General features: G+C 51.9%; 1 protein-coding gene and 3 non-coding genes across 29 annotated transcripts in view; all 4 read left to right on the top strand.

Moving 5' to 3' along the window:
- The first annotated feature begins 281 nt into the window (after positions 1-281).
- Positions 282-10,281, top strand: part of LOC100390360 (isoleucine--tRNA ligase, cytoplasmic) — a 71,996-nt gene continuing 61,996 nt past the window's right edge. For 15 of the 26 annotated variants that reach the window (XR_013535164.1, XR_013535165.1, XR_013535169.1 and 12 more), the window contains exon 1: positions 7,386-7,594. The gene's annotated coding sequence lies outside the window, so the exon portion shown is untranslated. Of the gene's footprint in view, positions 597-2,822; positions 2,891-7,385; positions 7,600-10,281 lie in introns of those variants that run through there. The other 11 variants (XR_013535170.1, XR_013535162.1, XR_013535172.1 and 8 more) reach the window with 3 other exon arrangements.
- On the top strand, positions 1,689-1,822 carry LOC118154308 (small nucleolar RNA SNORA71). The gene has a single exon (XR_004744179.1). It is a non-coding gene; the product is annotated as a small nucleolar RNA SNORA71 (small nucleolar RNA).
- LOC118154311 (small nucleolar RNA SNORA71) lies at positions 4,268-4,401 on the top strand. The gene has a single exon (XR_004744182.1). It is a non-coding gene; the product is annotated as a small nucleolar RNA SNORA71 (small nucleolar RNA).
- LOC118154309 (small nucleolar RNA SNORA71) lies at positions 5,954-6,087 on the top strand. Its single transcript, XR_004744180.1, has one exon. It is a non-coding gene; the product is annotated as a small nucleolar RNA SNORA71 (small nucleolar RNA).

The raw sequence follows: 10,281 nt of genomic DNA, 5'->3' as shown, positions 1-10,281 counted from the left end.
ATCGTAGTAGCAGCTCCTATCATGGGAAATTGACCATTCCTACAGATTAATAATGAATCAGTAACCAAGGAACATCTTCAGAACAAACAGAATAGCAAAGCAAGTGAGGGAAGTTTACTTCTAAACTTCTACACTGCTTTCGGAAATCATCCCAAGTCCTCCGGAGTTTGAAGTTGAGCTCCGCTTCGCCAGGGGACGCTGCAGGGCTGCTTGCGTCGGTTCAACCCGCTCTAGGCCGCGGTTCGCGCTCTCATCTGTATTTCCGCCTGCGCAAAACGAGTGTAGTTTCCTGGTCTTGTGGTCGCGGTCCTTCGCTGTCCCGCGCTATCGCAAGCCACCGCACGCCATCTCTCGAAATCTGCAGACATCCTGCTTTTTCCCGGGCTGTCTGCCACGTCTCCGCCGCCACTCGACGTCAGGGCACCGGGTAACTCAACAGCGGGGCGCGTTTTCTGTGTCACTCTCACCATCGGGGGAAACTGAGGCTCCGGGGAAGGCGGCCAGAGAGGTCAGGCCCGGCCCCTGGTGCAGTGCTTCGTCCCCTCTGCCGGAGCCAGCCCCCGGGATTCGCGTGTCCTCGGGAAAGACACTGGCGGGTGAGCCGCGCCCTCGGCCGCAGCTGTGCTGAGCCGGCCACGTGCATACATCAGAACCCCCTGTCCGCGCAGCCACTCTGCGGGGAGACTTAGTGCCCCTGAATGACGGGAAACAGGGCTCGGTGACTTTTCGCTGCCCGCCCCCGACTCCTGGCTTGGAAGCCCCCAAGCCACTTGTCGGATGCCTAGAGTGTTAGTGATTGTGCCATGTCCTTGGGACTGTTAAGTTGTTTTCCCCTGAATTAACTTTTGAAAGTAGTTGTTAGATGGAGTCAAAGAAGGCCAGTTCAGAGCTTAAAAAAAAATAAAATAAAATAAAAGTAGTTGTTAGAACCACCGTTTAACATGCCAGTTAGCTGAAGTTTAAATGGAAGACGCTCCCAGGACCCTAGTGGGACAGTCTGGACTTATGTCCCCGGGCTTTGTACTAAAAGCCCCTTCCCCATGCTTTTCCCTACCTAGGCCTTGTGGGCTGTGCGGCTAGTTGGACGGCCTCGCACCAGCCAGCGCCCCACTCTCTACTGCAGCACTTTGGTCTGCACCCCATGAGGGGCTTCCGGTGTCGGGGGGTGAGTGTTATGTCCCTGTGTACCTAATGCAGCTTATGTGCACCTTCAGGGAGGACCCTTCTATGGGACCCAGTAGAGGGGATAGTCAGAGCTCAGCCAATTCTGGGTTCTGAGAACTGTCTACAAGAGCGGGTGCAGAGCAAAGCTGATGTAGGAGAGGGGCTGGGCTTGGGGGTCACATCCTGGCTAAGTTCCTTCATTCTCCTGAGGTTGGTTTTCTGTAAAGTAGAGAAACTGCAAACGCTCTCTGAGGGCAGAGGCTTGACTATTTTTCTTAATTTTGAACCCATGGTGCCTGGCCACATGTAGATAACTCAGAATTGGTGGGCTGAATGTACAGCTGAGGCATTTTTACCAGAAGTCGGTTTTCCTTTGGACTCTGGGTGGGGGCACATGGTATCTGCCTGTGAAGTGATGATGGCTCTCAGGGTCCTGGGTACCTTTCTCTTCCCTGGTGGGGTGACTCCCGCTCTGGAGATCTAGCAGCTAACACGCTAAGGTGGGCTCACCTCCCCTTTATTACCCCTGTATTCGAAAGTGATCGTGGGCTGCCCATGCCCTGGTCATTGATAGTGCAGGGAGAGAAATCGCTGAAAGCACTTCCCCGTGTTTGGAGGGTCCACTCCTGTCCTTTCCAAACTCTGAAGTTTTCTCACATCTCTTTCTCACCATCTTTCAAATGCCTCCTGGTACTTGTCTGATTATGATTCAGTGCTCAGTGCAAGGCTGAGCAAGGCTCATTGCAGGGGTCTGGGAGGCACTCACCAAGTTCTATGGTGTGGGTCCCTGCCCTCCCACTGGTCACACCCTGTGGCAATTACTGATTTGATTGTCTTTGGCTCTCTATTTCAACCTTGAGGGCAGTGTCTGAGTTTTTGTTTAATATTTTGTTGTATTATTTTTAGAGACAGGGTCTCACTCTGTTGTCCAGGCTGGGGTGCAGTGGCATGATCATAGCTTGAACTCCTGGACTCAAGTGATCCTTCCAGCCTCCTGAGTAGCTGGGACAGACAGGGTATTGCTGTGTTGCCCAGGCTGGTCTTGAACTCCTGGCCACAAGTGATGGTCCCTCAGTCTTCCAAAGTGCTGGAATTACAGGTGTGAACCTCCTTGCCTGTCTCAGTATCTGAGTCTTGGTCTCTTGACTTAACTGGTGCTTGGCAGATGGTTGATTTTCAGCAGTTATGGAACAAATGGAAAACAGGAGGTGGGCTGGGTGTGTGGCTCACGCCTATAATCTGGGAGGCCGAGGTGGGTGGATCACTTGAGGCTGGGAGTTCGAGACCAGCCTGGCCAACATGGTGAAACCCCATCTCTACTAAAAAATAGAAAAATTAGCTGGGTGTGGTGGCGGGTGCTTGTAATCCCAGCTATTCTGCAAAGTGGTGACAGGCTGCTTGTGTCTTGGTTATTGGTAATAAAAGAAAAGTTACAAGGTTTTCCTCTTGTGTAGAGGAGCTGTTGTCCATTTCAGATGGGGTGGTGTCGGGGCACTGTGTCACTGACCCAGGGTGGGCTAGACAAGCTGTCAGTGTGTTCACCTCCTGGTACCCTGTTTCCCCAGGTGTGATTTCTGTGGGTGAATGCAGTGGGTTCCTGGACTTGTCATAAGTAGTGCCGCATGCATCAGTCACATGTTGGCTTTTTCTTCCTGCAGGAGTGTCACATGACTGCTGCCCCATGTGAGAGATGTCCTCCAGGACAGCATGGGTCCTGAGGTTCCAGGTAAGTGGGGTCCTGACTGGTTCTCTAGAGCTCAAGTTCTCTGCAGTCTGGGAGGCCAGAGGTATTTGGGTGCTGGGGAGTGGGGAGCGAGGACACAGGTGAAGGCGGTTTCCCTTTGCCACCGTCTTTTCCCCCTCAGCAGGCAGGGACAAATCTGGGCCTTCTTCTGCCTTCATGGTGTTGCTGTTGAGAAGGTGCTCCCTGAACTTGATTTGAGAGTCCATGAGAAAGACCCTGTGATGTTGAGAGGAAAACAGTGTGTTGGAAGGAAGGGACAGGGGGCTGCATTTCAGATTCAAGCCTGGAATCCACTGGCTGGCTGAGTGGTCTTCTGTGAGCCTTAGTGGAAACAATGTCAGATAGTCAATATTGGTACCCCTCCAGCCCACTCTCTTATTTATTTATTTATTTATTTTTGAGACAGAGTCTTGCTGTGTTGCCCAGGCTGGAGTGCAGTGGCGCAATCTCAGCTCACTGCAACCTCCGCCTCCTGGGTTCAAGCGATTCTTCCTTCCTCTGCCTCCCAAGTAGCTAGGATTACAGGTGCCTGTCACCACGCCTGACTAATTTTTGTATTTTTAGTAGAGATGGAGTTTGCCATGTTGGCCAAGCTGGTTTCAAACTCCTGACCTCGGGTGATCTGCCTGCCTTGGCTTTCCAAAGTGCTGGGATTACAAGTGTGAGCCACCATGCCTGGCTTTTTTATTTTTATTTTTTTAATAGAGACGGGGTTTCACCATGTTGGCCAGGCTGATCTTGATCTCTTGACCTCATGATGCGCCCGCCTCGGCCTTCCAAAGTGCTGGAATTATGGGCATGAGCCAATGTGCCTGGACTTATTTTTATTTATTTGTTTATTTTTGAGACAGAGCCTTGCTCTGTCTCCCAGGCTGGAGTGCAGTGGCACGATCTCAACTCACTGCCACCTCTGCTTCTTGGGTTCAAGTGATTCTCCTGCCTCAGCCTCCCAACTAGCTGGGATTACAGGTGACTGCCACTATGCCTGGCTAACTTTTTTTGTATTTTTAGTAGAGATGAGATTTTGCCATGTTGGACAGGCTGGTCTCGAACTCCTGATCTCAGGTGATTGACCCACCTCAGCCTCCCAAAGTGCTGGGATAATAGGCATGAGCCTCTGCACCTGGCCAGCCCAGTCTTCTAGAAGAACCCCAGGATTCTCAATATTTCTGCCCACGTTTGCTTGCCTTTCCACTCCTGGTAGGGAGTGGTAAATGATCTCTGGGAATCAGAAGCAGCACCTGTAATCTTAGGCTGGAAGTCTGGTCACTGCCCTGTTAGCTGTTCTGTTCCAGGTAATCCATTGCCCAGAATGCTGGCATTGCCCTTCTTTCTGGGCTTGGCCTCTGCCCTTTCTGCTCCTGCATTCAAAAGTGATCATGGGCTGCCTGTGCCCTGGTCATTGGTAGTGCAGGGAGAGGAACTGCCGAGAGCATTTCCCCGTGTTTGGAGGATCCACTCCTGTCTCTTCGAAACCCTGGAGCTTTCCCACACCTCCTCCCTCCCACGCCTCTTAGATGCCTCCTGGTGCCTGGCATCATCTAGTGAGTTGTGTTGCTTTCTCCCTGGCTCAGGGCAGCTTACTCTGAGACATGAGGGAAGGGTGTGGAATGATGTGTTTGGCTTCAAGAACAGAAGGGCTGGGTGTGGAGCTGAGGCAGGGCTGCCCTGCGCCTTCCTCCCGGAAGCATTCTCCGCCTCCACGCCTCTCCTTCCACATCCTTAGCCAACCCCCTCTACACCATGCTGACCCTGTGGAGATTGTTGCCTGACTTGGCTCCTGCTCTCTTTGCTGTGGTCTTAAGGGCAGGGTCTGAATTTTGTTCCCTGCTTTGTTCTGTCTGCCAGATGGTCAGTGCTCTGATAGTGTGGGACAAAGGAAACAGCAGCCTGGGCAATCTTGCCTTTATAAGAACTAAAAAATTGGCCAGGTGTGGCAGTGCTGTGTGCCCCTGTAGTCCCAGCTACTCAGGAGGCTAAGGCAGGAGGCTCTCTTGAGCCCTAGAGGTCAAGGCTGCAGTGAGCCATGATCAGGCCACTGCACTCAGCGTGGGCAACAGAGTGAGACCCTGTCTCAAGTAAGAAATACAAGAAAGGGAGAGTCCCTCCATTGTAAGGAGATTGGGTTCATTGCAAAAAAAAAAAAAAAAAAAAAAAAAAGCTGAGTCAGCACCTGTGTGGGATTGGTGGGAGCAGATTTGGTGTTTTCCACCCCTTAGAGAATTCTGAGGTAATGCATTCGCGTTAGTTCCCAGCTCTTAATTCCTCTGCCTTTTGGGCTGCCCTTCATGGCTCCCCTGAGGATGACTGGTTCTCAGGTTGCCCCTGGAGGCATGGGTAGAGTTGTAAGATCAGGAACAAAGCTGGAGAGGGAGAGCCAAAAGGATGCAGCTGCTTTCCAGCTGTTCTACCCCACTGAGAGGTCGTTATCCTCCTGCTGAACATGTTGGTTAGTGGGATGTGTTACAACAAGTAATGTGTCTGGCTTCCTGCCATTGCAGGATTGTCAGCTGACCTCTGTCCTGTGTGCCCGGTGGCCCCAGGGGCCCCAGGTGACGTGTCTTCAAGAAGAGGCTGAACTGTGGTGTTTGTAAGGTCTGACTCCTGGGTGCTTCTCTAGAGAAGGCACGAATGTTCAGGCTGCAAGGACAAAGGCTTTGAGGTCACTGCAGGGAGGCAGGGGCTGCTTCCTCTTGCTTGTCCCTCCACTGAGGCCCCCAGGGACATGTGGCCCCCTGTCTTTTCCTCCCCTGCCACTCTACTGCTAGATCATGCCACTGCACTCCAGCCTGGGCAACAGTGAGACTCCATAAAAACAAAGGTGCAAGTTCTTAGACCCTGTCCCAGACCTACTAAATCAGAAGTTTTGGGGCTGCAGCCAGCAATCTGGCTTAACATGCTCATCAGGTGTAAGAATCAGAAGCAGCTGCTACGATTCTAGGCTACAAATCTGGTTACCGGCTTATTTCCAGGTCTCTCAGTTTGGGCCCTTCCTAAGCTGCTGGCAATGCCTCCCCTCTCAGCTCACTCACTGCCCTGTTTTACCCCTGTATTCGAAAGTGATCGTGGGCTGCCCGTGCCCTGGTCATTGATAGTGCAGGGAGAGGAATCGATGAAAGTGCTTCCCCGTGTTTGGAGGGTCCACTCCTGTCCCTTGCAAACTCTGGAGCTTTTGTACATGTGTTTATTCTCACCAGTGATGTTACCTCTTGGTACCTGGTTGTCATGTTAGACCCCTGTTGAGATGGAGTCTCCCTCTGTTGCCCACGCTGGAGTGCAGTGGTGCAAACATGGCTCACTGCAACCTCTGCTTCCCAGGTTCAAGTGATTTTTGTGTCTCAGCCTCCCGAGTAGTTGGAATTAAAGATGTGCACCACCACACCTGGCTAATTTTTGTACTTTTCATAGAGATGGGGTTCCACCATGTTAGCCATGCTGGTTTCGAACTCCCGGCCTCGTGTGATGCACATGCCTCAGCCTCCCAAAGTCTTGGAATTACAGGCATGAGCCACCCTGCCCAACCTGTTTTAAAATTTTTTATGCTCTATATTTGAAGTTTACAACATGTTATATAATAATGGGACAGATAGAGATAGCACAGTGCTTACTGTGGTAAAGCAGATGAACATACCTGTCATCTCACATAGTCACGGTTTTTAGTATGTGTGAGGAGCAGCTGAAATCTACTTGACAGAAATCCCTTATGTTGTGCATGAGGTCTCTAGACTTATACATCCTGTGTATCTGCTACTTGGTGTCCTTTAACCTACATCTCCCTATTTCCTTCCACTCCTGCCCATGATAATCATCATTTTATTCTCTATCTTTGTATATTTGACGGTTTTTTTTTAAACAACAACATTGCACACATAAGTGAGATGTGCACTTTGTCTTTCTGTGTCTAGCTTATTTCATTTAACATAATTATTATCCAGGTCCAGCCATATTGTGGCACATGACAGGATCTTTCTTCACTCTTTTTTTTTTTGAGACAGGGTCTCCTGTCACCCAGGCTGAAGTGCAATGGTGCACTCACAGCTCACTGCAGCCTCTGTCTCCTGGGCTTAAGTAATCCTCCCACCTCACCCTTCTGAGTGGTCGGGACTGCAGGTGCATGCCACCATGCCTGGATAATTTTTGTATTTTTTGTAGAGATGGGGTTTTGCAATGTTGCCGAGGCTGGTCTCCAACTCTTGGCTCAAACCATCTCCTTCAGCCTTGGCCTCCAAAAGTGCTGGAACTACAGGCGTTAGCCACCGCCCCCGGCCCTGTCATTTCGTGAAAGTCCTACTGCACGAAAATGAAGCCCTTCTCTGGCTGCCTACCCTCCCGGAGACGCCGCGCCCCGTCTGGCTACAAGGCTCCAGGCGCCTACTGAACCCCCATTTCGGGCGCGCACCCGGAAGCCTCGAGCTCTGGCCCCGCCTTAGCCGCCCCCTCCATCGCTACGCCCCGCCCCGCTCCACCGCGCCTGCGTAGTGGGCCGTCGGCGCCCGGCGCCGAGGAGGCTGTTGCAGTTGGTCTGGCGCAGTGCGCGGCTCCTCTGCCTGTTAGGGAGTCGGCGGCGTACGCGGCGAGGGAGCGGGGCGGGGAGGCGCCTTCTGGCTCGGGCTGGGGCCGGCGAGACCGCGAACGAGCGACGGTGGAAACCGCGGGCCTGTGGATGGCGGCATCAGCGGCTAGCAGGTAAGGTACGCGCGGGGCACAGGTGGGTCGTACAGACCCATGAGGTGGTGCGGGTTGCGGGCGGGCGAGGGGTTCTGCGGCCTGGCCTGGGGCGCAGGTGAGCGCGGCCCGCGCGGGGCCCGGCGGAGCATTAACCTTCCGTCGGCGCGCACACCGCGCTCCGTGCGGGCCCGGCCGCGGCGGGCTTGGGCCTCGGGGCTGGCACGCGCTCCTTGTACCCCGGCCCGCAGTCCTCCGTCACCCTATCTCCGCCGCCCCGCGCCAACATGGCCGCCACCCTCCTGGCCCCATTTGTTGGCCGCCGCAGGCCCCTTAGCGCGCGCTTTGTTTGAAGCAGAGCTGGGAGGCCCGCGGGCCGGACGGTGGTGACCCGCGGTGGGGCGCGGGGAGGGGGCGCTGCACCAGAATGCGGGCGAGGAGGGGGAGACTTGCATAAACCTGGGGCGGCGAGAGGGACGGCTTGGGTCACCCCGGGGTGACCTAGACCCGGGGGATGGCCGTGGTCATTGCGAACTGTGGGTTGCCGGAACGCCCACCGACCGGTCCTCGCGCCGGCGCAGCCCCCTTCCTGGTGCGCGCAGCAAAACTTGCGTGCTCTAGAGAGAGCCACGCACTTTTCTTCTCCTTACTGAGTGACCTTGGATGTATTCGTCTAGGAACGTATGTGTTGAAATTTTTATTTATTTGTTTATTGTTTTCTGAGACGGAGATTTGCTGTTGTTACCCAGACTGGAATGCAATGGCACGGTCTCGGCTCACTGCAACCTCCACCTCCCGGATTGAAGCCCTCTCCTGCTTCAGCCTCCCGAGTAGCTGGGATTACAGGCATGTGCCACCACACCCAGCTAATATTTTGTATTTTTAGTAGAGATTCTGTTTCACCATGATGGCCAGACTGGTCCTTACCTCCTGACCTCGGGTGATCAACCCCTCTCGGCCTCCCAAAGAGCTGGGATTATAGAAGTGAGTCACCATGCCCGGCCTCATATGAATACTTGTTACCTGCGTAGAATGTGTGATGATCAAGTCAGGGTACCTGGAGTATTCATCACCTTGAGTATTTATCTTTTTCTTTTTTAAGACAGAGTGTTGTTCTGTTTTCCAGGCCGGAGTGCAGTGGTGCAATCTCGGCTTGCTGTAACCTCTGCCTCCCTAGTTCAAGCAGTTCTCCCGCCTCAGCCTTTGGAGTAAACTGGGATTAAGGCATGCACCACTACGCTGGGCTAATTTTTGTATTTTGAATAGAGACAGGGTTTCACCATGTTAGCCAGGCTGGTCTGGAACCCTGACCTTAGGTGATCCGTCTGCCTCAGCCTCCCAAAGTTCTGGGATTACAGGCGTGAGCTACCGTGCCTGGCCGAGATTGATCATCTCTGTGTGCTGGTTAACATTTCTAGCCTTCTCTTTTAGCTACTTTGAAATATACAATAGGGATTTGCTAAGGTATTGCAAATGCTTCACGCGGTTGCACTCCAGCCCAGCTATGGTGACCGTACTCTGCTATAGAAATATTAGAATTTACTGTTTCTAACTGTACGTTTGTACCCATTAACCAACCTCTCCTCCTCACCCCCATCCCATCCCAGCCTCTGATACCTGCCATTGTATTAAGTTTCCGTGAGGTCAACTTTTTTTTGTTGTCGTTGTTGTTTTTAACTCCTCCATGTCTGTGAGAATGGGTGATGTTTTTCTTTCTATGGCTGGCCTGGCTTATTTCACTTAACATAATGACCTCCAGTTTCATCCGTGTTGCTGCAAACCACGCGCTTTCCCTTTGGTGTTTTTTTCTGGCTGAAGAGCATTCCATTTGTATATATGCCACGTTTTCCTTGCCTGCTAGTTGGTGGATACTTGGGTTGATTCCATATCTTTGCTGTTGTCAATAGTGCTTTGATAAACAAGTGAGTGCACACTGATTTGATATGCTGATTTCTTTTATGTTGGTTAAATAGCCAGTGGTGGGATTGCTGGATCATGTAGTAGTTTTGTTTTTAGTGTTTTGAGAAATCTCCGTACTGGTTTTCGCCACGACGTTACTGATTTCCAGTCCCACCTCGGTGTGTAAGGGTTCCCTTTTCTCCTCATCATGTCAGCATCTGCTGTTTGTATTTTTGAGAATAGATACCCTAACTGTGGTAAGGTGGTAGGTATCTGGTTGTAGTTTTGATTTGCACTTACCTGGTGAATACCGATGTCAGCATTTTTTAATGTATCAGTTGGCTATTTGTATGTTTTCGATGTCCTTCGCCCATTTTTTAGCGGGATTATTTGTCGTTTTTAATTGTCGGTTATTTGAGCTCGTTACAGGTTCTGGATTTTAGTCCTTCGTCATGAATAGTTTGCACACATGGTTTCCCATTCAACATGTTGTCTCTTTGCTCTGTCGTTTTTTTCTTTGCTGTGCAGAAGCTGATTGAAAGAGATGTATTGAGCACAGTGGCTCACGCCTGTAATCCCAGCACTTTGGGAGGCTGAGGCGGGTGGATTGCCCGAGATGGGGAGTTGTGAGACCAGCCTGGCCAATGTAGTGAAACCCCATGTTTACAAATGATACAGAAAAATTAGCTGCGTGGGTTGGTGGCCATCTCCTGGGTTCAAGCAATTCTCCTGCCTCAGCCTCCTAAGTAGCTGGGACTAGAGGAGCATGCCACTATGCCTGGGTAATTCTTTTTTTTCTTTTTCTTTCT

This window comes from Callithrix jacchus, chromosome 5 (genome assembly GCF_049354715.1).
Source record: "Callithrix jacchus isolate 240 chromosome 5, calJac240_pri, whole genome shotgun sequence".
Taxonomy (NCBI): domain Eukaryota; kingdom Metazoa; phylum Chordata; class Mammalia; order Primates; family Cebidae; genus Callithrix; species Callithrix jacchus.
Note: the sequence above shows the minus strand (reverse complement) of the source record. Positions and strands in the feature narration are given on the sequence as shown.